The 24,244-nt window shown below is 47.9% G+C and overlaps 1 protein-coding gene across 1 annotated transcript in view; it reads left to right on the top strand.

The window, feature by feature from the left end:
• Positions 1-24,244, top strand: part of ERN2 (endoplasmic reticulum to nucleus signaling 2) — a 1,116,259-nt gene that overhangs the window by 801,865 nt on the left and 290,150 nt on the right. The window lies entirely within an intron of this gene.

Below are 24,244 nucleotides of genomic sequence, written 5' to 3'. Positions count from 1 at the left end.
ATCCATGGGGAATTGGAGGGAGAATATGCTCAGGTTTCTCACACACTTCACTGTGAACATCAGTGTATCATCCCCAAACAGATGGCCTTGTGGAAAGATTTAATAAAACCCTACAGACCATACTACGGAAATTGGTGGAACATGATTGTAAGAACTGGGATTAAATTATTCCATGAGCCCTGTTTGCAGTTAAGAAAACGCCTCAGCTTCCATAGGCTTTTCCTCCTTTCAACTACTGTATGGACGGCAACCCTGGGATGTCCTGGATATGTTAAAAGAAACTTGGGAGGGGAAAGAAGAAGCCCCAATTACCCTCTCTCAAACTGCAAATAGGCTTAAAGAGCACTTGACGGCTGTAAGATCTTTAGTACAGACTCACATGGTTAAAGCACAGTAACAACAGAAGACCTCCTATGATAAAAAAGGTTTCTTTAAGGTTTTTTAAATAGGTCAAAAGGTGCTAGTACACCTGCCCACTTATGAAAATAAAAGCATATCTAAATGGCTTGGACCATTTGAGGTTCTGAAACAAATGGGTCCGTGTAATTATAAAATGTTACAACCGGACCATCATCTTAAAACACAAGTCTACTACATACATTTGCTAAAGGAATGGAAAGAAAATCCCTCAGAGTCCAATGACATCATATTTTCCTGTCTGTTACCAGACGATACAGATAATACTGCTCTAATTTCACCTGATCTTAGTAACAACCAAAAACAAGATCTATATGACCTGCCGCCACCTCGAGCAGAAGGATGTGCCCCCCCCTTCCATCGGGGCACAGAGCCTGAGCCAGCCAATATCGATATGGTTCAGAATGGCTTCATAGACATGTTGAAGATGGCCACCAGCTTCGTACCCTTGCCTGCTGATTGGCTGCAATATTCATCAAATCCACAGTCCCGACAGAGCTGGGACGTGAAGCCGGGCCTATTTGAAAGGGCTGTGTGCAAGGGCCATGTCTTTCCCTGTCTACACCTGTCGCACCGGTTCGCCCTAAGGTAAGAGTGACGGTAGTTGCATACCCCTCTCCCGCCTCTGTAAGAAACACTTAACTTCCTTACTCACGTCACTCTGTCCCTCACCTATGTCACCTATACTTTGCCTCTGACCTGCACACCGCCAGCACCTTGCGGAACAGAGACGGTACTCACCTAAGCTCTGCACTTGAGCTCTTTAATCCTCGCACCTATCCGGACTTAGCCTGCATCTTATTTGCTTAAGCCCCCCGTAACGTGAGGTGTGGCGCATGGCTTGTAATGTATGTGTTGCTCCTACCAGTTTTTCCTGCATTTCTTAACTAGCCCCGTGTAACTAGAGGTATAGCTCTGTAATGTATGTTTCCATCGTTTTGAACTTGCATCTATTGCATTAATCCCCTTTAACATGAGGCGTGGCTTGTAATGTGTTGCTCCTACCTGATTGACTGTAAATTGCTGCACCTACTGATTCTACCTCCATCTGTTGCTGAAGACCCCCGTAACACGAGGCGTGGCTTTTAATGTGCTGCTCCTACCTGATTGACTGTAATGTGCTGCTCCTACCGATTCTACCTGCATCTATTGCTTAAGCCCCCGTAACATGAGGAGTGGCTTGTAATGTGTTGCTCCTACCTGATTGACTGTACCTAACTGTACTTTACGCTAAGCACTTATGTAACCAAGTAAGCCTTCTGTAACAGCGCCCAAATGCCTCAGGGCTGTTTGTGCGCTTTATAAACACAAAAAATAAAAATAATTAAATGATAAGACAGTTTACTGATGTGTTCAGAGAGTAGCCCGGAAGAGTGAAGGGTATTTATCCTCATATCTGCACTCCCGAAGGCAAAGTGGTACATTTGAAACCTTACCGATTACCAGATTCTAGAAAGGGTGCCCTCATCCACAAGGCCAAAACCATGCTTGAGGCCAACATCATCAAGCCTTCTAATAACCCCTCGTCCTCCCCTATTGTGTCCTGGCATATCATTATGGGAGTTGGAGATTTTGTATAGACTTTAGAAAGGTGAATGCCATCTCTGCCTTTGACGCTTACCCAATGCCACGTATCGACGATCTTATTGACAGGCTGGGTAATGCTGTCTACCTCTCCACAATAGATCTCACAAAAGGATACTGACAGGTTCTGCTACATGAACCCGACGAGGAGAAAAAAATGCCCTTGCTACTCCCATAGGACTGTTTCAGTTCAAGGTCTTCCATATTGTCTACATGATGCTCCCGCATCATTCCAGAGAATGTTGGATAAAATCTTTCATCCATACTGAGAATTTGCAGACCCTGTATAGATGAAATAGTGATACATAGCAAGTCCTAGGAAGACCACCTGTACCATCTTTACACAGTCGTGAGAGTATTAAGGAAAGCTGGGCTGACCCCTAATCCCACAAAGTGTAAACTAGCCCAATCTGCAGTTAAGTACTTGGGTTTCTTTGTGGATAATGGCGCATTCCAACCACAACAGGAGAATGTCGGAGCAGTTCTTGATGCCCCCCAGCCAAAAACGGAGAAAGACCTGAGGGTCTGTTTTTGGCTAATCGGTTACTACTGCCATTTCATTCAGAATTTCTCCAGTAAAACCTCACAATTTATCGACAAGTTGAAAAAGGCTGAGCACCAAAAGATCAAATGAGAAGAGGAAGACGAAATCTGTTAGATGACCTTAAAACAGACCTTATGCCAAAGCCCAATTTTGAAATTATCAGACTTTACTAAGGAATTCATCCTCCAGCATGATGCTTCTTTAAAGGGATGGTCTAGTAAAAATTTTTATTTAAAAAATAGATAGGCCACATAAAAAAAAATACTAGCATTCTCCGTTTTAAAACTTCCTATGTAAAATTTTGAGCTATTCAAGCTCAAAATTCGCAAAAGCAAGCACAGGGGCGCAGTCATTTTGTGAAATGGAGGCCCTCCTGTGCTGGCTTTTGCGGCACTAATGAAGGAAAAGCCAGCCAGCTGTAGTAAACAAAGGCTACCGCTGGGTGGCTTTCCCTTCATTAGTGATGTAGGCGAAGGACGGGGACCGGAGACCAGAGCAGGAAAGCTGCAGCTGAATCTCAGTAAGTGCTATTTATTTATTTTACAAAAAATAAGCACTAGATGCGGTTTTTTTTCTAAGTTTTCCGGGCTGGAGGAGCCCGGAAAACTTAGAAATAAAACCGCAGCTTGAAAAACGTTGTATTTATGTTTGCGGTCGCTTTTGAAGCGACCGCAAACATAAATACAACGTTATTGTGTTGGAAAACGCTGCGGTTTTTCTTTCCAAGTTTCTCAGGCTCCTCTGGCTCGGAGGAGCCTGAGAAACTTGGAAAGAAAAACCGCAGCGTTTTCCAACACAACCGCGTGTGTTTCTGCCTGCTGTGGCTACCACTTTGGGTCTCCGGTGCTCCCACGGGAGCACCGGAGACCCAAAGTGAAAGCCACAGCAGGCAGAAACACACGCGGTTATGATTACATGCCGCGTAGTGTTTCTACCTGCAGCTGATTTCCCATTTGGGGCTCTCGGGCTCCCTCTGGGAGCCCGAGAGCCCCAAATGGGAAAGCAGATTCAGGTAGAAACAACGCGGTTGTTTTCCGCAATGCCGCGTTGTTTCTGTCTGAATCTGCTTTTCCATTTGGGGCTCTCGGGCTCCCCACGGGGAGCCCGAGAGCCCCAAATGGTAAAGCAGATTCAGGCAGAAACAACGCGGTTGTGTTGGAAAATGCTGCAGTTTTTCTTTCCAAGTTTCTCAGGCTCCTCCGAGCCGGAGGAGCCTGAGAAACTTGGAAAGAAAAACCGCAGCGTTTTCCAACACAATAACGTTGTATTTATGTTTGCGGTCGCTTCAAAAGCGACCGCAAAGAAGAATGCTTCACTAATTGTTTTCAGGCAATTGAGCCTAAGAACTCACCCCTGCAACCTGTTAAACGGTTGCAGGTATATAAAAGGTGGAGTTGGAGAGAACAAAGGAAGACCAGCAGGGAAACCTGCAGAGTACGAGGCAGCCAAAGGTGGTCCTGTTGGGAAACCAAGACGCTGAAGAGAACTGAAAGGAACTGTGGCGATGGGGCTAGGAAAGGCAGTGCGAGGGCCACAGTATTGTATTGGGAGCCTCACTGGTCAATGCCTGCATCAGAAGCTGCTGGCCGGAGAAGGGATCCAGTTGTTGGAAGTCACCGGCAGCATCCGCAGGACGTCAGCAGACCTGCTGGCGACCCACAGAGCGAGCGAGAGAGAGAGAGAGAGAGAGAGAGATAGAGAGAGAGGAGATGACTAAGAGTAATGAAAGAAGAGGTGATTAAGAGTAATGCACACTAACAGATCCTTTCACCATTCTACTACTGAGACGAGGGAGAGGCCTAGAGATTGGTGTAAGGATCAGGCATGTCCAGAATGCTGTGTTCAGGCAATTGAGCCTAAAGGCTTACACCTGCAACCTGTTAAAAGGTTGCAGGGGCCTAAACAGTGGAGTCAGGGAGAACAGAGGAAGACCAGCAGGGAGACCTCCAGACAGAGAAATCCTGCGGCGTACAAGGCAGCCAAAGGTGGTCCAGTTGGGAAACCAGGATGCCGGCGAGAACTGGAAGAAACTGTGGCAGCGGGATATAGGCAGAGCTGCCGGGGACCCACAGAGAGAAAGAAAGAGAGAGAGAAGTGAACTGCGAACGAGTCTCGCCATCCACCAAGAAAGTGTATGCAGAGAAGAGCAGGATGTGACAGCCACCTGGAGGAGACGCCCGAGACCGGTGAGTGAGGAAAGGGATTACTCGAACCGGGGCGCTCCTGGGGCTGTTACGCGACAAAAAGTAAATGACAAATGAACGAGAATTAAGGTGCAAGATACCGTGAAACAAAGTAAATGGTTTTGGATGATTACTGCAAAGTGTGAGCAAACAAGAACTGGAAACTACTGAATACCGAATCGAATGAGAGCTTTTGGTGAACATATGATAGCTTTTAAGAAACCAATGTGCAAACGACAAGTTGGTATGAAAAGCGAATATCATATATTGCAAGTTAAGAGCGAATCTGATGAAAAGCGATATAAAGCAAGAATGGAACATTGCTAAGGAGTGTGAGAGCAATGTGGTGAATGGAAAAGAGCATCACAAAGTGAACTTTATAACTGAACTCATGGTAGCAAAGTCCAGAGACTGCTAAAGAGTGAAACACATTGTGGCAAAGCCAAAAGGCTGACAAAGAGAGAGTCAAGTGAATGTGAAACAGAACACAGGTGCAGCTATAGAAGCACCTGTGTGGGCAAGCAAGCCAAGGATGACCGGTTGTGTGACCTGTAATAGGTGGATCATGTGATCCGACAACTTCACCTAGACCAGGTATACTCTATCTGTGAAAGCCAAAAAAAAATACAGAAAGTAATTATAAGTGCCTGAAAGAGATTGCTGAAGTGTAGCAGAAGGGAGCAATCTGTATGAACTATCAATAACTAGAAAGAAAATAAAGTTGACCTGGAACTGGTTGTTGAGTATTGAGAGACTGACCTTAAAGTTGGAAAGCTGAGCAAGCTGGTGTCTTGGGGAAGGAGAATTCTGAGACTCATTTTGAACTGTCTTGTTTCTTGGGGAAAGAACCCAGAGATCTTGTTTTGGAACTGTGTTGTCTTCTTGGGGAAGGGAACCCAGAGACTCCTTTTGAGACTTTGTGGAACTGTCTTGAACTTGGAGATCACATGCATTCAACAATGTTCATTCCAGTGCTCGTTATACAATGTTGCCATTTGCCACCTTGACTTCAACACAGACCAGCCTTGCATCGGTCACCCCAACTCAGCGGCTTTGTTTAATATTTCTTGCGCTTCTTTTTTCTTGGACCCAATGACGATATCATGGTGGTTGCTGCTGCTCCTCCCCGTGTTGGTCAGTTACTCGATATCTTCACCACACAATGCAGGATTCTTCATTCTGGTTTCCTGGTCGTACACTTTCTGCCTTGAAGGTTTCTTGAAAGTAACAGCTGCTTGCCGAAAAGGTCAAGGGTATTTCCCTTCTTACGAACGCTTCTGGGTTTGCCGTCTTTCTCCCCTCGTTCAGCTGCCGATGCAAAACTGCTGTCCCTTTGTGTGCTTCACCTCATTCCCAGTGTGCTCTTGTGCTCCGCGTTTTATCCATGTGGGGAAGTTTAATGCAAGTCAGGTGTGAATGATTGTCGGTAATTGCCTGACTTTGCCTGCCATAGTAGCAGGACATGTCAGGTACACTGCTCAGGTGTGAGTGTGTTTTCTCCCAGAGCGGGCTGTCCATGTGAAAGTGCTGGAGAAGGGAAAGGGAGGGGTAAGGTTCCCACATATCCTACCGTATAGGTTGTGGCAAAGGTGCTACAGAGAAGAGAGGGACACTGCATCTCGCCATCCAGTGTCTCACTCCCACTCCCCGAAGACCCCTCACCCGCACTGGTCCACCCCAGAGAACTGGATTCAAAAGCGATAGCCGTGTCCTGACCACCTGGATGACAGATACCCGGGGACAAGCGGGTGAAACACCTACTGGTTTCTCACAACACCTTCACCCAACCTCACTGTCTGGAAACACATTCTAGCGGTGATACACAGGTGGGACAAGCGGTGCTGAAGCATCTCTTTGCAGCACTATCTTCTAATAACCCACCTCCCTCTACTAGTACTGCTTGCTAATCTATGCAAAGCATGTGATTCTAAGCAGATCCACAAGCCTCTGAAGGGATACATTACTCACCGTAATTGTATTTCGGATGCTTGTATCTGCTTAGATTCACATGCGCCTGCCCCCCTCCCTTCTTGGAGTAGAAGGTGCTTGATAAAGAAGCATGGATGGATTTTCACCAAATTTGCGGCAGGAGCAGCGGCTTGGTAAATTTGGTGTAAATCCGTCCAGTATTTTTTGTAAACTGGACAGAAAGTAAGTAATAAAATGTGTGATATCTGGGTTCAGTCTGCAGACAAGCCTCCGATTGGCCCAGAGGGCCGCGTGATTTCCGGGGACATCAGACACGCCCGCTGTTTGGATGTTGAAAAGCGCGAGGTGTGTAATATGTTTTGTAAACGCCTGCCATGTTGGTTGGATTCGCGGACTCAGCCCATAGTCCGCAAACATCGCAGGAAAAACATATTAAAAACCACAACATTGCACTTATCAAACTAATGAAACAATCTCTGGGAAGGTGAGGGGTGATGAGGATGGCATGGGATATGACCATAAAAAGCCAAAACACGGGCAGCTTTTCATCGCTGATGTCGGCGAACGGTTCGGGGACAGCCCTGTAATGTTCGCGAACATCTCAAATGTTCGGGGGCATCCATACATATTTTTGCATAGCAGGGTTGGTGAAAAACAGTTTTTGGACGGTGCATAACTTTGGCGCCACTCAATGAAACTGTATGAAATGTTGTGATATTATTCTAGACGTGACCTTTAACGGTTCTACAAAGTTTGGTGCCGTTTTGTCAAGATGGAACAAAATTAGAGTGATGTCCCAAAATATTTGAAAGACTTATAAATTTGGTGCCGTTTCACGAATTTGCACCAAGGTTTGCAAAAAGATTTAAGACCCAGATTTGAATGTTTTTGCAAAGTTTGGTGGGATTTTGTCAAGAATGGAGGCAGAATTAGAGGGGGGGTTTAACATTTTTAGTTGGGTTATAACTTTGTTGCCATTTGACGAATGTGCACAAAAGATTTTAAAAAGATTATAGACCCAACCTTGAATTTTTCTGCAAACTCTGAATAGATTTTGTCAACTGGGAGCTAAGTTATATGACTATTTTATGTACGTACATCAACAAATAAAACATGGATGGATTTGCAGGAAATTTGTGCAAGCAGCATTGGCAAGGACTTAAAAGCATGGTTTTGCAAATGTGTCTGCATCTTATTTTTTGAAAAGTCTCATAATGTAGGTACAAAAAATAGTGATATACCATTGGTGACTGAGGTATAGGCGGTGGTCATGGGCCATGAGAGACTGGCAATGGGGTTAAAGTGGGCATGGCCACCAGGGTCTGGCTATGTGGTGAAGCTTTTGAAAATTGGGATAGGTTTGAATAGGAAAATAAATTCTGCCCATAGCTAATATTCTGTCTGTGGCTACAGCCCGAAGTGCTGCACAGGATTGCATCAACAGATCTCTGTAACTATCGCAGCATAGACTCTGAGACAATGCTAATCAACAGATAATTGCCAAGCAAGCTGAACCAGGTGCCCATGTGGTGACCAAGCCACCCCTTGAATCATTACCCACCATTATTTGCGACACTAGTGAGACAAGATATAGGGATTGGATGCTGGACTCCTTTCCACAACCTCGCAGCAATGACTGGCCGGCAATCCGCATGCCTTAAGAAAGACTCTAGAGAGTCGAATTACGTGTCGGCTGAGTTCTAACAATATATTTAGCATCAGCAATGGTTTTAAAGACTGCTTCATTATGACAACAGTTACATATTGAAAACCCCATTGCTGAGGTGACCAGGGCTCACTCTCCTATTCGAAACCTAACACTTGAAGACGGAGGGGAACCTTCACAAAGGAACCCCATCACCAGCACTAGGGTACTCTGTTTAAAGTACTAGATGAAGTACAGTGATCTACCCATTCTACCGCTCTGCAAATACTTGATAATCGTGTACTCTGATTTATTATTGAGGCATGCAGCAAGGCTGAACCCTAGGTTTCAATAGGAAGAAATATTTAGCTTCGGCTACAGCCTGAGGTGCTGCACTGACAGAAAACCTATGCGAGGAGCATCAGCAAGAACTGAAAGCATGGTTCTGCAAATCTGTTTTGTGTTTTATTTTTCCAAAGTGTCCAAATGTAAGCACAAAAAATAGTGATATAAGTTTGGTGCATGGACAATGGGCCTGGCCCTCAGCACGGGCGAATGCCTACTCAGAGTTACTTATTGGGGCATGCAGCATGGCTGAAGCTCTAGGTTGAAATGAGGGAAAATAATTCTGATTGCGGCTGCAGTCAGCACTGCTGAATGGGATTGCAGCAAATTTGTGCAACGAGCATCAGCAAGGACCTGAAAGGATGCTTTTGAAAATCTGTCCTGTGTTTTACTTTTTTGAAATTGAGTACAAAAAATAGTAATGTAACTTCTGCCGGGGGCAGAGGGCCTGGCCTTCGGCAAGGACAAATGTCTACTCCGATTTACCTATTGGAGTATGCTATGCTGATAACGACTCACATAAGTATGCGTTGCAAAAAATATGTTTGTTAAAGGGGGTTTCTAGTTCTTTAATATATGTTAAAAGAGGAATTATCAATAACTTATATACATTGATGCAACATTATGAAACATTTTCCTTTATAAAAACCTATTTAATTGACATACAATACTCTGTTAAAGAGGCGTTACGGTTAAGATGTACTCCATCCTTGGGACTCCTCTGCCGCAGCAGTTAGCTTCTGGCCTCCCATCTTGGGATACTTTGGCAGTTCCCTCCTGGGCTCCCATGAGCACTTGTCTATCCGTTCTGCTCCTTTTATTTATGCACTTCATCACTGCACTATGGATATGTGCATTTATAGGAGTACTATGTAAACATTTTTGGTATACGTATGGGGAAATGTAGATGCAAAATATTTGTAGAACACTGTTAAGTGGTAGTTGATGGGTGGACGTTTAATATGTTGATAGGCTATATGTGTGAATGGTTTAAAGCAGTTAATGAGGGAATGCTACAAACATAACAGTAAAAGGAGTAGAAGGGCTGTTTTGTGTGATGGTGTGCATGTGAGGTCCATGGGCTAGACAGGGGAATGCAGGGACTGTGGATAGTTATAAATGGCAATGGATTGTGGTGTGTATTATATACTATAGAAAAGAATTTCGGACAAATTATTTCGGTGCTTTTTTCTTTTTCTCTAGTATATAATTGTCCTTTATTTCCATTAGCATAGTAGAAAATGCTAATGGGAATGCTGAAGAATCTTATTGAATCTAACTACTTTAATGAAAAATGTAAAGTAGATGGAGTCTGTAAGCTTATTTTTTAAGTTCTATTTTTTAACTGTGAAAGTTGATTCCTAAAGGAAACTTTTTTAATGTTTTTGCAGGTGAGGCTAGAAAGTAAGGTGGGGGAGGGAAATGAGGGAAGGGGCACCAACCACACATCTGGAGGGGCAGGTGGATAGGGGACGATGTTGCACGTCTGTTAAATCTAAGGTATAGGGCAGTGTTTCTCATGTTCCTTGATTACAGCTTCAAAAACACTTCTAAATTGCTCCCCCTGCGGAATGGTGTGTTGCATTATATACAGACTACTGTTGTTTTCGAAAGATATGGATCAACAGCCTCTTTTATTGCTTGCAAGGTAGCTGGTGGGATTTTGTGCCCCGCAGAAGTAGGCTATGTGTTTACCACATTGGTTGAGGAAGATGAGGTAGAGGGAGACAGCCTACTACTGTAACGCTCACCTGATTCCCACGGAGGCGCGGGTCTTGGCAGGAAGCTGTCTGTGACTCGAAAAGTGATGTGCAGGACTCGATGGGCTTCTGGGGTCGAACCTCTTCGCACGGTGTGTCGGACTCGAAGAGTGAGGTTTCTGCAGGTGAAAGAATATGGGGGTTAATGGTCTGGGTTGTTGAATGTCCCTCTCTCTCTCTCTCTTCCCAGCTTTTTCGTAGAGCCCCCAGGTCAACGTGCTCACCTTATATAGGTGAATGCTGGGCTCTCCATCTGCGTCTGGTGCAGGGTGCCGTTGCCAGTTCCTTCACTGGTGAAACACCGGCCTCTTGAATTCAGAGGATGGTTACCGTCGTTATCTGCACGAGCGGTGAGTTTCTGGACACCTTTTGTCTTTATAGTCTTTACATGCGTGGCACGTTTATATGCAGACTCTGTATAATGCCTTTCCCTTATGTATTGCAGGGCTCTTGAGATGAAAGATGAAGTGAAGCGCTTGGAAGTTCGTAAGTATGGCAAGCGCTCTAACTGTCTCTTTCCTTGCAGCTTAGTTCGTGTTAAGAGACGCCGGAGAATTTGCAGGCGTTTTATTGCGACGAGCGTGATGGATGTAAGTAAATACCTGCTTAATGTCTTTTCTTTTGCCTTTCAGATGTTGGGTTGCAGAGCCGGAGTCCGCGGAATGCCAGTAAGTTGTTAACGATACTTTGTCTTCACAGGCGGCGATGCAGAACGAAGAAATCTGGAATTCACAGCGTTCCGGTAAGTATGGCAATGCTTTTGTTCTTGCAGGTGGAGATGCGGCGTGAAGAAACGGCCGCAGCCGATGGATCAGGTAAGTAAGCACTGCATGTAAAGTTCGCCTTGCTAACCTGTTGTTTCTGTTCTTTGCAGGTGCTGATGATGTCTGGATACTGAAATGGTAAGTAGGATTCTTGCAGGTCCAGGATCGGAAGAAAAAAGGCCGGAGCAGACTCGGTGAGCGTTCTGCTGCAGATGCAGAATAACGCGAAGCACGCTTCATCTATCGGGCGTGGTTTAAATAGCCTTGGAGTGATGAGGCGTCTTCTTCCATGGCCCCGCCTAGGTAAGAAAAGAGTTCCAGTTTCCAGAAGAGTTCCAGTTCTGTATCCAGGGAGTGGAGCTGCCCCACCCAGGTAAGAAAGTAGTCCCTGTTCTCAGATGGCTTCTACGTGGTTGGTAAGTAAGCAGCATGGTCTGCTGCAGGTAAGTCCACCCAAGCATCTTCACACCTATTATGAGCCCGGCGCTTCCAGTGCCGGGACCAATGGTTTTGATGAGCCTGGTGCCACCGGCACCAGGACAAGGTCCAAAAGGTCCCAGTGGGGACCGGCTGGTGCTTAGGATTAGGGTTAGGGGCCTGCTTCCAAGGACGTTGGGCTGGTCCTGGCTCCTTGGAAGCAGTGATCATGACAGTACCCCCCCTCAAGGCCCCTCCTAAGCATGTCTTCTCCGGGGGTTTTGGCTTGGAGGGGTGATTCAGATGGAATTTCTTGACCAGACGAGGTGCGTGGATATATTCTGAAGGTTCCCAAGACCTTTCCTGGGGGCCGTAACCTTTCCAATCCACCAGATAATATAACTTAGATTTGGAGATCTTGGAGTCTGGGATGTTCTTAACTTCGAATTCAAGTTCTCCATCTACTAAAACCGGTACTGGGAATTCAGTCAATCGGGTTTCTGGTTGTACTGGTTTTAATAAGGAGACATGGAATACTGGGTGTATTTTCATATGCGTAGGTAACTCCAATTTGACAGCCACCGGATTAATTATGGCAGATATGAGATAGGGTCCAAGGTATCTCGGGATGAAGGTGCGGGGTCCCTTTAGAGGCAGGTGCTTAGTGGATAGCCAGACCTGATCTCCTACAGCGTAGTGAGGAGCCTCTTTACGGTGTCGATCTGCTCCTCTTTTGAATTGAGCTTTAGCTCTTTGCAGATGGGCCGAGGCTTCCTTAAAAGCACGGGTGATCTCCGAGTGCAAGTGATCCACAGCAGGTGCTTCGAATTCTTGGGGAGGATCCAGGTTAGAGGTTCTAGGATGGTGTCCGTATAGTAGGAAGAATGGAGTCTTCCCTGTTCCAGAATGAATCGAATTATTGTAAGCGTATTCAGCGATCCAAAGAATATCCTTCCAGGGGTTTTCAGTTTGTTGGAGCATGCAACGTAGATATTGCTCTAGACTTTGATTTGTCCTTTTGGTTTGTCCGTCAGTTTGGGGATGGTGACTAGTTGAAAGTCTTACATCAATTTGGGCTAGACGACAGCAACTGCGCCAGAAGTGAGAGATGAATTGACTTCCCCTATCGGAGACTAAAACCGAGGGAAAACCGTGTAGCCGAACGATGTTTTCTAAGAATTCTCGGGCCAATACTGAGGCTGATGGTAGACCCTTCAGGGGAATGAAGTGAGCCATCTTGGAGAATAGATCCACAACTACTAAAATGGTAGTATACCCCGAGCATGGAGGTAAGTCCGTGATGAAATCCATGGACAGGGTATGCCATGGACAGGGAGGGATGTCTAGTGGCTGTAATAGGCCGGCTGGTTTCTCCTTCTGACTTTTATTCTGGGCACACACACCACAGGAGATTACAAAGTCTCTAATATCTTTTTTCCATGATGGCCACCAGAAATGTCTTTTAATCTTTTCCATGGTTTTGGTAATGCCAGGGTGACCCTCCATTAGAGAGTCGTGATAACAGGAGATTACTTGTTTTTGTATTTTCTCACAGGGTAAATGCAATCGTCCTCGGAAATATGGTAGGTCTTGATCCACTGAGAATTCTTTCCCCTTTAATTGCCAATCTTGCAAATCGCCCGGAGTTAGGAGTGATTTAACCATGGTCTTGATGTCTTCAAAAGATTGAGCGCTGACCAAACCCAAAATTATTTGTTCTGGGATTATGGGTATTGGTTCTGGATTGGTCAAATGTTCATCTACTCCCATCCGGGAGAGAGCATCTGCTTTTCCGTTCTTACTGCCTGGTCGATAAGTAATTATAAAGTCAAATTCTGCTAGAAACAGAGCCCAGCGAAGCTGTCTGGAAGACTGAGCTTTGGCTGTCTTTAGATATTGGGCCTCATTACAACTCAGGCGCTAAGGGTTTTACGGCGGCGTAAACAGCGCCGACCCTTACCGCCTGAGTACGAGGTCCCTTAGCGCCATGGCGGACTTAACACCTGCTTTTAGCAGGTGTTAAAATCCATGGCACTAAGGGACCATGGAGTTAATTACGCCACCGTAATTTACGGTGGCGTAATTAACGCCTTCCCCACTCCCATTATGCCCTATGGGGCAAAATGGGAATGGGGAAGGGTAAATGGGAAAATGGGGATTTCCCGCCCCGCCAAGGTTGGAATGGGGCGGTAAATCCGCCAACCACCATGGCGTAAACGTAGTTTACGCCATGGTGGTAAAGTCACGGCCCAGGCGGTAACTTACCGCCTGGGTCGTAATGAGGCCCATTGTAAATTGCGGTGATCAGTCATTACGGTGACTGTGTGTCTGGCTCCTAGAAGATAATGCCGCCAGGCTTTAAAGGCCGATCTGATGGCCAAAAGTTCCTTGTTTGTAATTGAATAGTTGATCTCGGGAGGCGAAAACTTGCGGGACCAAAAGGCAACAGGATGTAGTTGGTGTGTGACCGGATCTCTTTGTGATAAAACTGCCCCCATAGCAAGACTAGAAGCATCCGTTTCCACGACGTAGGGGAGTTCTGGGCGAGGATGTTTTAAAACAGGTGCAGAAATGAATTTAGCTTTTAAGTCCTGAAAAGCTTGTTCTGCTTCAGAAGACCACTCAAAACGTTTGTTCTTCTTCAACAGAGCGGTGATGGGCTGGACTATCCGAGAAAATTCAGGAATGAATCTGCGGTAAAGGTTAGCGAACCCTAACATGCTTTGAACTCCTTTTACCGAGGTTGGTGATGGCCACTTGATGATTGCATAAACTTTCTTTGAATCCATATGGACTCCGTTAGGTGACAATATGAATCCCAGGAACTCGACTTCTGTTACGTTGAAAACGCATTTCTCAAGCTTAGCAAAAAGATTATGTTGACGCAATCTCTCGAGAACCTTTTTAACGTGTCTCTGATGTTCCTCTTCAGATGATGAATAGACGAGGATGTCATCAATGTAGACAACAACACACACGTCTATGAGTTCTCTAAGGACATCGTTCATAAAATACTGGAAAGCAGCAGGAGCATTACACAGTCCAAAGGGGATCACTTGATACTCGAATAGCCCGTACTTGGTGCGGAAGGCCGTTTTCCATTCATCGCCCTCTTTTATCCGTACCAAGTGGTAGGCTCCTCTGAGATCCAACTTTGTGTATATACATGCATTTTTGACTTGATCCAGGAGTTCAGGGATCAAAGGTAACGGGTATCTGTTTTTAACGGTGATCTGATTCAGGGCGCGGTAATCTATGCAAGACCTAAGGTCTCCTTCCTTTTTCGGAACGAAGAACAAAGCCGATGAAGCTGGAGATTTTGAAGGACGGATAAACCCGTTAGCTAGGTATTGGTCTAGGTATTGTCTGAGGTGAAGGTTCTCTGGCTCGGTGAGGGCATAAATCCTGCTGCAAGGAGGAGTTGTTCCAGGTATCAGATCTATTTGACAGTCGTAAGACCTATGAGGAGGCAGGGTGTTGGCTTGATCCTTCCGGAAGACGTCTTGGAATTCCTGGTATTCGGGAGGTAATTTGGGCACCTCCTCAGAAGAGATTGCCGCCAGTGAAACATCAGGCCGAGGATAACAAGTGGTAAAACACTCTGGAAACTGAACCGTCTTTGCTCGCCATTCGATCTGAGGATTGTGCTTCTCTAACCAAGGGATTCCCAGAATGATCTGGAACTGAAGGGCCTTGATTACGTCGAACACGATTCTCTCCCGGTGTCCATCTTGACTCACTAGCGTCACTTCTTGGGTGGCATGCGTTACTGGTCCGGAGGCTATCTCCGTGCCATCCACAGTAGTGATGACGTCTTTCACTGCCTTAGGGACAAGGGGTAGATTCATCCTTGATACCATTTCACGGTCCACATAGTTACCGATTGCTCCGCTGTCAATGTAAGCTTCAATTGCATGCAAACGATCCGGACGTTCAGGACTAATGAGGACCATGGGTATCACGAAATGCGAGGTCACGGGACAGATCTTAACGCTCGGCAAGAGGACCTCTACTCTTGTCGGGCGAGGTCGTTTCCCTGCTCAGAATTTGTGGTACAGGTATCCGCGGCTCCTACAGTCTTCTTAGCTGGTTTCACTGGACAGTCCCGAAGAAAGTGTCCTGAGTTTCCGCAATAGAGGCATAATTGCAGCTGCCTTCTTCTTTCCCGCTCTTTCTGGGTTAAAGGTCCTTTCATGCCCCCTATTTGCATGGGTTCCACAGTGCCAGCTTCCTTATTCGAGGTCTGTGGTTTTGAAAACACTCGGGTATCAAATCTGGAACGATCTGCCTTCCTGTTCTGTAGTCTATGGTCCAATTGGACAACTAAGTCAATATAGTCAGAACATTCTTGTGGAGGATTCACAACTTGCGCTAACACATCTTTGAGCTCTCCACGCAGGCCTCTGTAGAAAAGCGTTATTCTCTTGTCCTCGGGCCATTGTGTTTCCACTATGAGTCTATTGAAGGAGGCTATATAAGTCAAGAGGTCTTGATTACCCTGTCGTAATGAGAGAAGCTCATTGTCCAAAGCCTGCCCTTGTGCATGTCTTGCGAACAGTTTCTCCATGCTGGACTGGAAGGCCTGAAAATCATGTAAAACCGGATCATCCTGGGTGACTAAAGGGATCGACCAATCTGCAGCGCTGCCACTGAGATAAGAAAGCACGAAAGCCACCTTGGTCTGGTCTGTTGGGAATGCAGCTGGTCGACATAAGAAGTGTAGGCGGCACTGATTGATGAACACTGAGAATTTCTTTGGATCACCAGAAAAGCGTTCGGGCGGAGCCAAGGGAACATTACCGGGCAGATTGATTTGCACTGGATTTAAAGATGATGCAGAAGGATAACTTCCTCCTGTAACAGGCAAAGGTGTCTGTCCTGCCTGCGTTTGTAACAACTGCCTAGCAAGGTCCTCTGTTCGCTCCTTGGAAAGTATCAATTCTCTTCTTAGAGAGTTCGTTTCCTGACGAGCTGCATGTACTTCTGCTCTTAATTCCCCGAGCAACTGGGCTAGTTGATCAGTGTCTGGGGTTTCCATTGCGCCTGGGTAGGAGTTTTGTGGTGGGCTTTGCGTTCTGTAACGCTCACCTGATTCCCACGGAGGCGCGGGTCTTGGCAGGAAGCTGTCTGTGACTCGAAAAGTGATGTGCAGGACTTGGTGGGCTTCTGGGGTCGAACCTCTTCGCACGGTGTGTCGGACTCGAAGAGTAAGGTTTCTGCAGGTGAAAGAATATGGGGGTTAATGGTCTGGGTTGTTGAATGTCCCTCTCTCTCTCTCTCTCTCTCTTCCCAGCTTTTTCGTAGAGCCCCCAGGTCAACGTGCTCACCTTATATAGGTGAATGCTGGGCTCTCCATCTGCGTCTGGTGCAGGGTGTCGTTGCCAGTTCCTTCACTGGTGAAACACAGGCCTCTTGAATTCAGAGGATGGTTACCGTCGTTATCTGCATGAGCGGTGAGTTTCTGGACACCTTTTGTCTTTATAATCTTTACATGCGTGGCACGTTTATATGCAGACTCTGTATAATGCCTTTCCCTTATGTATTGCAGGGCTCTTGAGATGAAAGATGAAGTGAAGCGCTTGGAAGTTCGTAAGTATGGCAAGCGCTCTAACTGTCTCTTTCCTTGCAGCTTAGTTCGTGTTAAGAGACGCCGGAGAATTCGCAGGCGTTTTATTGCGACGAGCGTGATGGATGTAAGTAAATACCTGCTTAATGTCTTTTCTTTTGCCTTTCAGATGTTGGGTTGCAGAGCCGGAGTCCGCGGAATGCCAGTAAGTTGTTAACGATACTTTGTCTTCACAGGCGGCGATGCAGAACGAAGAAATCTGGAATTCACAGCGTTCCGGTAAGTATGGCAATGCTTTTGTTCTTGCAGGTGGAGATGCGGCGTGAAGAAACGGCCGCAGCCGACGGATCAGGTAAGTAAGCACTGCGTGTAAAGTTCGCCTTGCTAACCTGTTGTTTCTGTTCTTTGCAGGTGCTGATGATGTCTGGATACTGAAATGGTAAGTAGGATTCTTGCAGGTCCAGGATCGGAAGAAGAAAGGCCGGAGCAGACTCGGTGAGCGTTCTGCTGCAGATGCAGAATAACGCGAAGCACGCTTCATCTATCGGGCGTGGTTTAAATAGCCTTGGAGTGATGAGGCGTCTTCTTCCACGGCCCCGCCTAGGTAAGAAAAGAGTTCCAGTTTCCAGAAGAGTTCCAGTGCTGTATCCAGGGAGTGGAGCTGCCCCACCCAGGTAAGAAAGTAGTCCCTGTTCTCAGATGGCTTCTAAGTGGCTGGTAAGTAAGCAGCATGGTCTGCTGCAGGTAAGTCCACCCAAGCATCTTCACACCTATTATGAGCCCGGCGCTTCCAGTGCCGGGACCAATGGTTTTGATGAGCCTGGTGCCACCGGCGCCAGGACAAGGTCCAAAAGGTCCCAGTGGGGACCGGCTGGTGCTTAGGATTAGGGTTAGGGGCCTGCTTCCAAGGACGTTGGGCTGGTCCTGGCTCCTTGGAAGCAGTGATCATGACAACTACTTCCTAAGAACGGAACAACCTTGCAGTGGTTGGATTTGATGTGGTGCCGCATGGAGGTTGTCCCGTAGGAGTACTGCCCAGGTTGTCCGCTACTGAGTAGGTAGCTTTAGCCTTTGCTACATTGCCAACAGTGGTAAAGAACTGCCACACCCATGATTCGAGGGGATTGGTTCCTCTGACGTATGCCATATCTATGACAGGTAATCACCACAGCTGTGCTGCTTCGTAAAATTTTCGCCTCCTGCGTCGATGACGTCGATACGCTGTCCTCGAGGGCCTCCGTCGAGCCGACGTCACTGGATGTTATAAGTAGGACGCACGACGCCCGTAGCCTCAGTTCCGTTTTTTCCGCGAACATGTTTGCTTCGGAGATATCGGCGTGCCTCCGTTCTTCTGCGTTATCTTTCGGTTCTTCGAACCCGTTTCTTTGTGAAGATTTCCTGATGTCTTCTTCTACCCCGCGGCTGGGTTTCAAGAAGTGTTGGGACGGCGGTTCAAAGATGTCGCTGATGGACCCGCACGACGCAAGCCTCTGGTGCCTTGGTGAGGACCACGCCACTGACGATTGTGACGATTGCAAGTCGTTAACATCGAAGGCCTTGCAGGAGCGTAAGAAGAAGCTTTCTGTTGGTAAGGTGTTCAAGCCCTGGAAGTCGAAATCCATTGGGCTTTCGACCGACGATTCGAGGGGCGGCTCTCTGCATCATCAGCGTAAGTCCAGGGGGTCTCGGTCCCGGAGTGGGTCCCGCCATTCCTCTGCCTCTTCGAGGCACTCTCGGAAGTGCCGTCACCGGTCGCCTTCCTCGTCCGAGGACTGCGCCCGTCGGCGGGTTGCTTGTCCCAACAAGCATTCCTCTCCTGCGGAATGGGATTCATTTCGTAAGATGTTGGCGATTTTTAAGTCGCAGGGCTCCGTTCCGTCCGTGCCGTCGAAAGATGCCGGCAGGGAACGTGCTAGAGCCGCCGTTCGCATGCCTTCGGGCTCGAGCGGTCGGCGCGATCACCAGGAACCTTCGAGGTCCCGGTCGGACAAGGTGGATCACTCTAGCCATGCCCGATCCAGGTCGAGACTGTTGGAGCCTGTGAGGGCTTCGAAGAAGACTTCGATGCCATCAGAGCCATGTCTGTCGAGGGAATCTCTTGAGATTCCGCCTGCGAGGAAGTCATCGGCGCCGAGGCCATCGAAGGACACGCTCGGGGCTCCGCCCTCGAGGCCTGTGTCGAAGCCTTCGGCGCCACACTCGACGTCGACGCTGATTCTGTCGATGCCCTTGACGCCTTCCGAGGAGGCTTTATCGGAGGTGCCCCGTAGATCGGTGGAAACTTCGAGGAAGGCTTTGGCCAAGTCCAAACACGTGCCTTTTTCTGTGCCCTCATCCAGGGATGTATTCCAGCCTCTTGATTATATATCTGAGGTGGATGAAGGTTCTGATGAAGGTCTCTTTCCTGAGGAGGTTCCTGATGACCTATTATCTGGTCATAGCCAGTTGGAAGACCTGCGTCAGTCTTTGCATGACGTCAGTGGTCTGGACACCTCCCCGGAGGTTGAGTTTGGCATGCCTGAGCCGGGTACGCATGCTGAATCCTCGTACCAGCGCCTCATGGAGGGTGACAGAGTACTTGGAGTGGTCTGCGCCACCAGGGGATTTTCTGCAGGATGACCTGACAGATATCCTGGACCACAGTCCACCAACTGAAACTGACCTGCTACTGCCATTCCATATGGCCTTGCAAAGAAGGGTGGTAGCGGCTTGGACTGCTCCGGAGAGTCTCCCGGCTGTGGGCAAGTCTTTGCCGAATAAATACCGTCCAGCCAGTAGCGACCCCAGCTACTTGACTACGCACCCCACTCTGGAGAGTTTGGTGGTGCAGTCGTCTACGGCCCGCCAAAACAGGCGTCGTACCCTACCATCCCTCCTGATAGGGACGACAAGGCATTTTGATGGCTGGGCGAAGAAAGTGTTTTCTTCAGGGGGTATGGCTTTACAGGCAGCCAACTTTTTATTTATTTTTTTTTAATTTGTTTTTATTGTTTACAACATTTCAATAGCATGGTTACTTAACGATACAATAACACCCTTCCCGCCCTCCCTCCCACTTTCCCAACTGTCCGGACCATAACGTTCTACACCACCAGTTTCATCTCTGTGATTATTGTGAGTAATTTGTGTCGTCGCCTGAGGAGCCATCTTCCTTAGGGCTAAACAACGTCACTGTTAGTGCCACTCATTGGAGTAGATCCTCCAAGGTGTCCTGTCTTTGTTGGCTCTGAGCCGTCTCCCAGGCAGCCGTTTTGGCATTCGTCCATTTGCGGAGGTCTTCCCACCACGTTGATAAACACGGGGCCTGAGGGCACTTCCAGTTCATGGCGATGCGTCTTTTTGCAAGTATATACATTAAGTCTTTTAGTCTGTTTAATGGTCTGTTCTTCTTGTTTCTAGGATACCTACCGAGGATACATGCTTTTGGCGTGTGCACCTCCAGGTTGACGTCCTCCTCGGCCGCCTTGGCTTTGATTTGTGCCCAGAAGGTCTGTATGATAGGGCATCCCCAAAACATGTGTGCCATCCCTGCTTGAGGTTCTTTGCATTTAGGGCATCCCGTGGCCTCGGCTCCGCTGAATCTGGAGATGATATCTGGGGTGAGGTACGCTCTGTTCATGATGTAAAATTGTATCGGGCTGGAACCTGGCGTTTCTAGATACCTTCTTGTGGTATCTCTTTGTGTCCTCCCATTCCTTGTCATCGAACTGTAAGCCGAGTTCCTGTTCCCACTTCTCCTTACACTTAAGGGTTTGCTGGGCCGTGCAGTCGAGCAGTGTCTCATATATTCTGGAGGTCTTGTGGCCTCCCTCCGCTGCCCCCAGCAGGCTCTCGATGCTTTCGTGTCCGGTATACAGGTTTTCCACTGTGGGCCAGCGGGCCGCTAGTATTTTCACTACCGCGTTGTGCAGTAGGAACTGTCCTGTGTGGATCCCAGAGGCTTCCTGTAGCTCAGTAAAATTTAAGATACCCTGATCATCCACCAGATCTCCTAGGCTGGCGACGCCACTTGCTTCCCATATGCCTTTTATTGTCTTGTGGCTTCCCGGCCTGCTTGTCATGATGGCAGCGATCGGGATCTGCGGGGAGTAGGGATCTGTTAGTTTAGCGGCCTTGCAGGCTCTTTTCCATATCTGGGTACCTAAGCAGATCAGGTACGGATAAAGGTGTTTTATTCCTGGCGCAGTCCATAGCAGGTCCCTGAGTAGCATTTGGGTGACTCCTGGCTTCAGCAGGCGGGTGTCTGTTGAGGCCTCGTCGACCATCCATTGGATCACGTGTTTCAATTGTCCGGCTAAATAGTACAGTTCGAAATTGGGAATCATGAGGCCTCCGTTGTCATAGGGTCTCTGCATTGTATCCAAGGCGACTCTGCACCTTCCACCTTGCCACAGGAATGCCCTGCAGAGCTTGTGTAATTCGTTGAAGAATTGTTGTGGTACGTTGTATGGTACGTTGGTGAAAAAGTAGAGAAGTCTGGGTAAAGCAACCATTTTTAGTAGTCCCACTCTGCCCGCCACCGAGAGCGGTAACCTGCCCCAGAACTCCATTGATTTTGCCAGTCCCTCCTTTGCCCTGACTGTATTGAGAGCATGCTCTGTCTTGGGGAACCCTGATGCCCAGGTACTTAAAGGACGAGGGTTCCCATTTCAGGGCTAGTGTTGGGAGAGCTTCCGCCTTCTGCACGTTCAAGGCCATCAGGGGGTACAGGCAAGATTTACTAAGGTTAATCTGGATCCCCGTATATCTGTGAAATCTCTCTAAGGTCTGTCATATGTAATGCAATATGTGTACGGGGTTTGTTAGGTAGATGAGCATGTCGTCTGCATACACAGGCAGCCAACTCTGTGTGTGCCTTAGCACGTTTCACTCATACTCTGTGGAATTGTGTCTCTTTGGCGGCTGAACATATTCCCGAAGGGGTGGAACGGGATGGCTTTCTTGCTCTTGTTCAGGATGGCAAGGATACCATGTGTGAATCTGTTCAGTCGGGTCTGGACATTGCAGATTGTGTCAGCCGGTCCATGGCGGCGAGCACCGTAATGTGCAGATTTGCATGGTTGCGGAAGTCTGGGGTTTGCTCCTGATGTGCAAGCCCGGCTTCTCAGCATGCCCTTTGATGGTGAACACCTTTTTGGCAGCAAGGCTGACGAGAGCCTTGAGAGGTTGCAGACCTCCAAAGCTGCAGCAAAGTCGTTGAGCGCTGCAGTTCCCCAACCTCTGCCTTTTCATCCTAGGGGACAGCAATGGAGGGGAGGTTCCTTTTGATACTACTCTTCCTTTGGTAGATCGAGAGGGGCTGCGCGTCAAAGGGGCCACCGTATGTTACGCTCACCTGGCTCCCACAGGGGTGTCGATCTGAACTGGACAGCTGCGGTCCCCACCAATGTGACGTGTAGTGCCGAGATGATGGACTGGACTGGCCCACCTAGCTTCGTTTCCTTGGCCCGTAGGAATATTCTTCTGCAAATGGAGAAAGGGAATTAACCACCCGTGGAGTTGAGCGTTAACCCTCCACCCCCACTCCCGCTGTTCTCCCCACTGATCACCTTTGATGTCCCCTCTAATAGTCTCAACTTATGGTTTGGAAAGATGAGCTCTCCATCCTGCATTGAGCGCAGGGGCGCGCAGATAACCAGTTGCTTCACTGGCTCGAAGGAATTGGTGAGTTCCAGAACAATATTGACTCTGAGATTCCCGGCAAGACGCCGTAAGTATGTAGTTCGTAAGAGTTCAAATGTCTGACTTTCACTCTTGTCCGAATCCTTGCAGGTTGCAGCTTGACCCTAGCGAAGAGTTCCTTGTGGCAACCGGTAATATTCAGGTAAGGATTTGTATTATCCAACACAGTTCGATAAAATAATGTCAATATGTAACCTGTTGCTTTCTCCCTTATTCAGGCGCTGAGAGAAAGTATGAAGTCTCGGGGAATAATGCCTCCGGCGGTAAAATCAGGTAAGTCTATTGTGGTGAGGAGGTTTCCCCTTGTTTGTCCCTTTGTTTCACCTTGCTGTCCTTTTGTTTCCCCTTAGGGGCCGGGGTTCGGCGAAGATGCAGTGGAAGCTGCGCCGACCCGTGAAGAGGAATAGTACCCCGGTGGTAAAATCAGGTAAGTCAATGGGGGTTAACTAATATTGCCTCTGTGTATTCCCTTGGCTCACCTTGGCTGTTCTTGTCTTCCCCTTAGGTGCCGGAGTGCGGCGGGAACATGCAGAAGGATGCGGTGGAATGTGAAGATGCTGCGAAGGCCAGTGTGTTCAGCGTGGCGCTGCAGCAGGCGAGGCGACGCGCATAAAATAACTTCTTTCTTCCAGCTCGAAGGCGCGATGGATCGGGAATTCAGGTAAGGATCAAAGGTATTGCTCTTGTTCTAACCTTTTCTCCTTCTTTCTCTCTGTTTCTAGGAGCTCCAGACTCGAGGCGGGCGTGGCAGAAGACTGGATGCAGACTTGCAGGCACGGTGAGCATTACGCTGCTGGATGCAGAATAACGCGAAGTGTGTGCTGCTCTTCGGGCGTGGTTTAAATAGCCTCCAAAGTAGTCCCAGGTAAGTATTCCTCCCCAGCCCCACCCGAGTAAAAAATAGTCCCTAGGTAAAGTAGTCCCCTCCAAGCCTCTTTTTACTTGGAGCTCTTGCAGCATGGTCTGCATCAGGTAAGTTTGCAGCATGGTCTGCATCAGGTAAGTTTTAATCTATGAGCCCATGGCGCCAGGACTGACTCCCCATATGAGCCTGGTGCCATAGACGCCAGGACTGCACCCAAATAGCCCCTAGCAGGGGTTGTTGGGCTTGCTTGGGATAACTTGATGCCTGCTTCCGGGGTTGCTGGACTTGGTCTGGGTCCCCGGGGGTAGGCATCATGACACCGTAAGAGTGCCAGAGGTGGAAAACAAGGTACTTGAGGTGCCAAGGCCGCCCGGGCAGTTGCCTTTTTACCCTCAGGCACTGCCGCAGCCGCTTCAGCTCAGTCATGAGGCCATGTCCCATGGTTCGCCGGTTGGGGGAAGGCTGGCGCAGCATCTTGTAGAATGGCGTGCCATTACTTCACATGTGTGGGTTGTGGAGATCATAGCCCACGGCCACTGTCTT

This window comes from Ambystoma mexicanum, chromosome 2q (genome assembly GCF_040938575.1).
Source record: "Ambystoma mexicanum isolate Mex_15411 chromosome 2q, UKY_AmexF1_1, whole genome shotgun sequence".
In the NCBI taxonomy this organism is placed as follows: domain Eukaryota; kingdom Metazoa; phylum Chordata; class Amphibia; order Caudata; family Ambystomatidae; genus Ambystoma; species Ambystoma mexicanum.
This window is presented reverse-complemented; position numbering and strand designations above follow the sequence as displayed.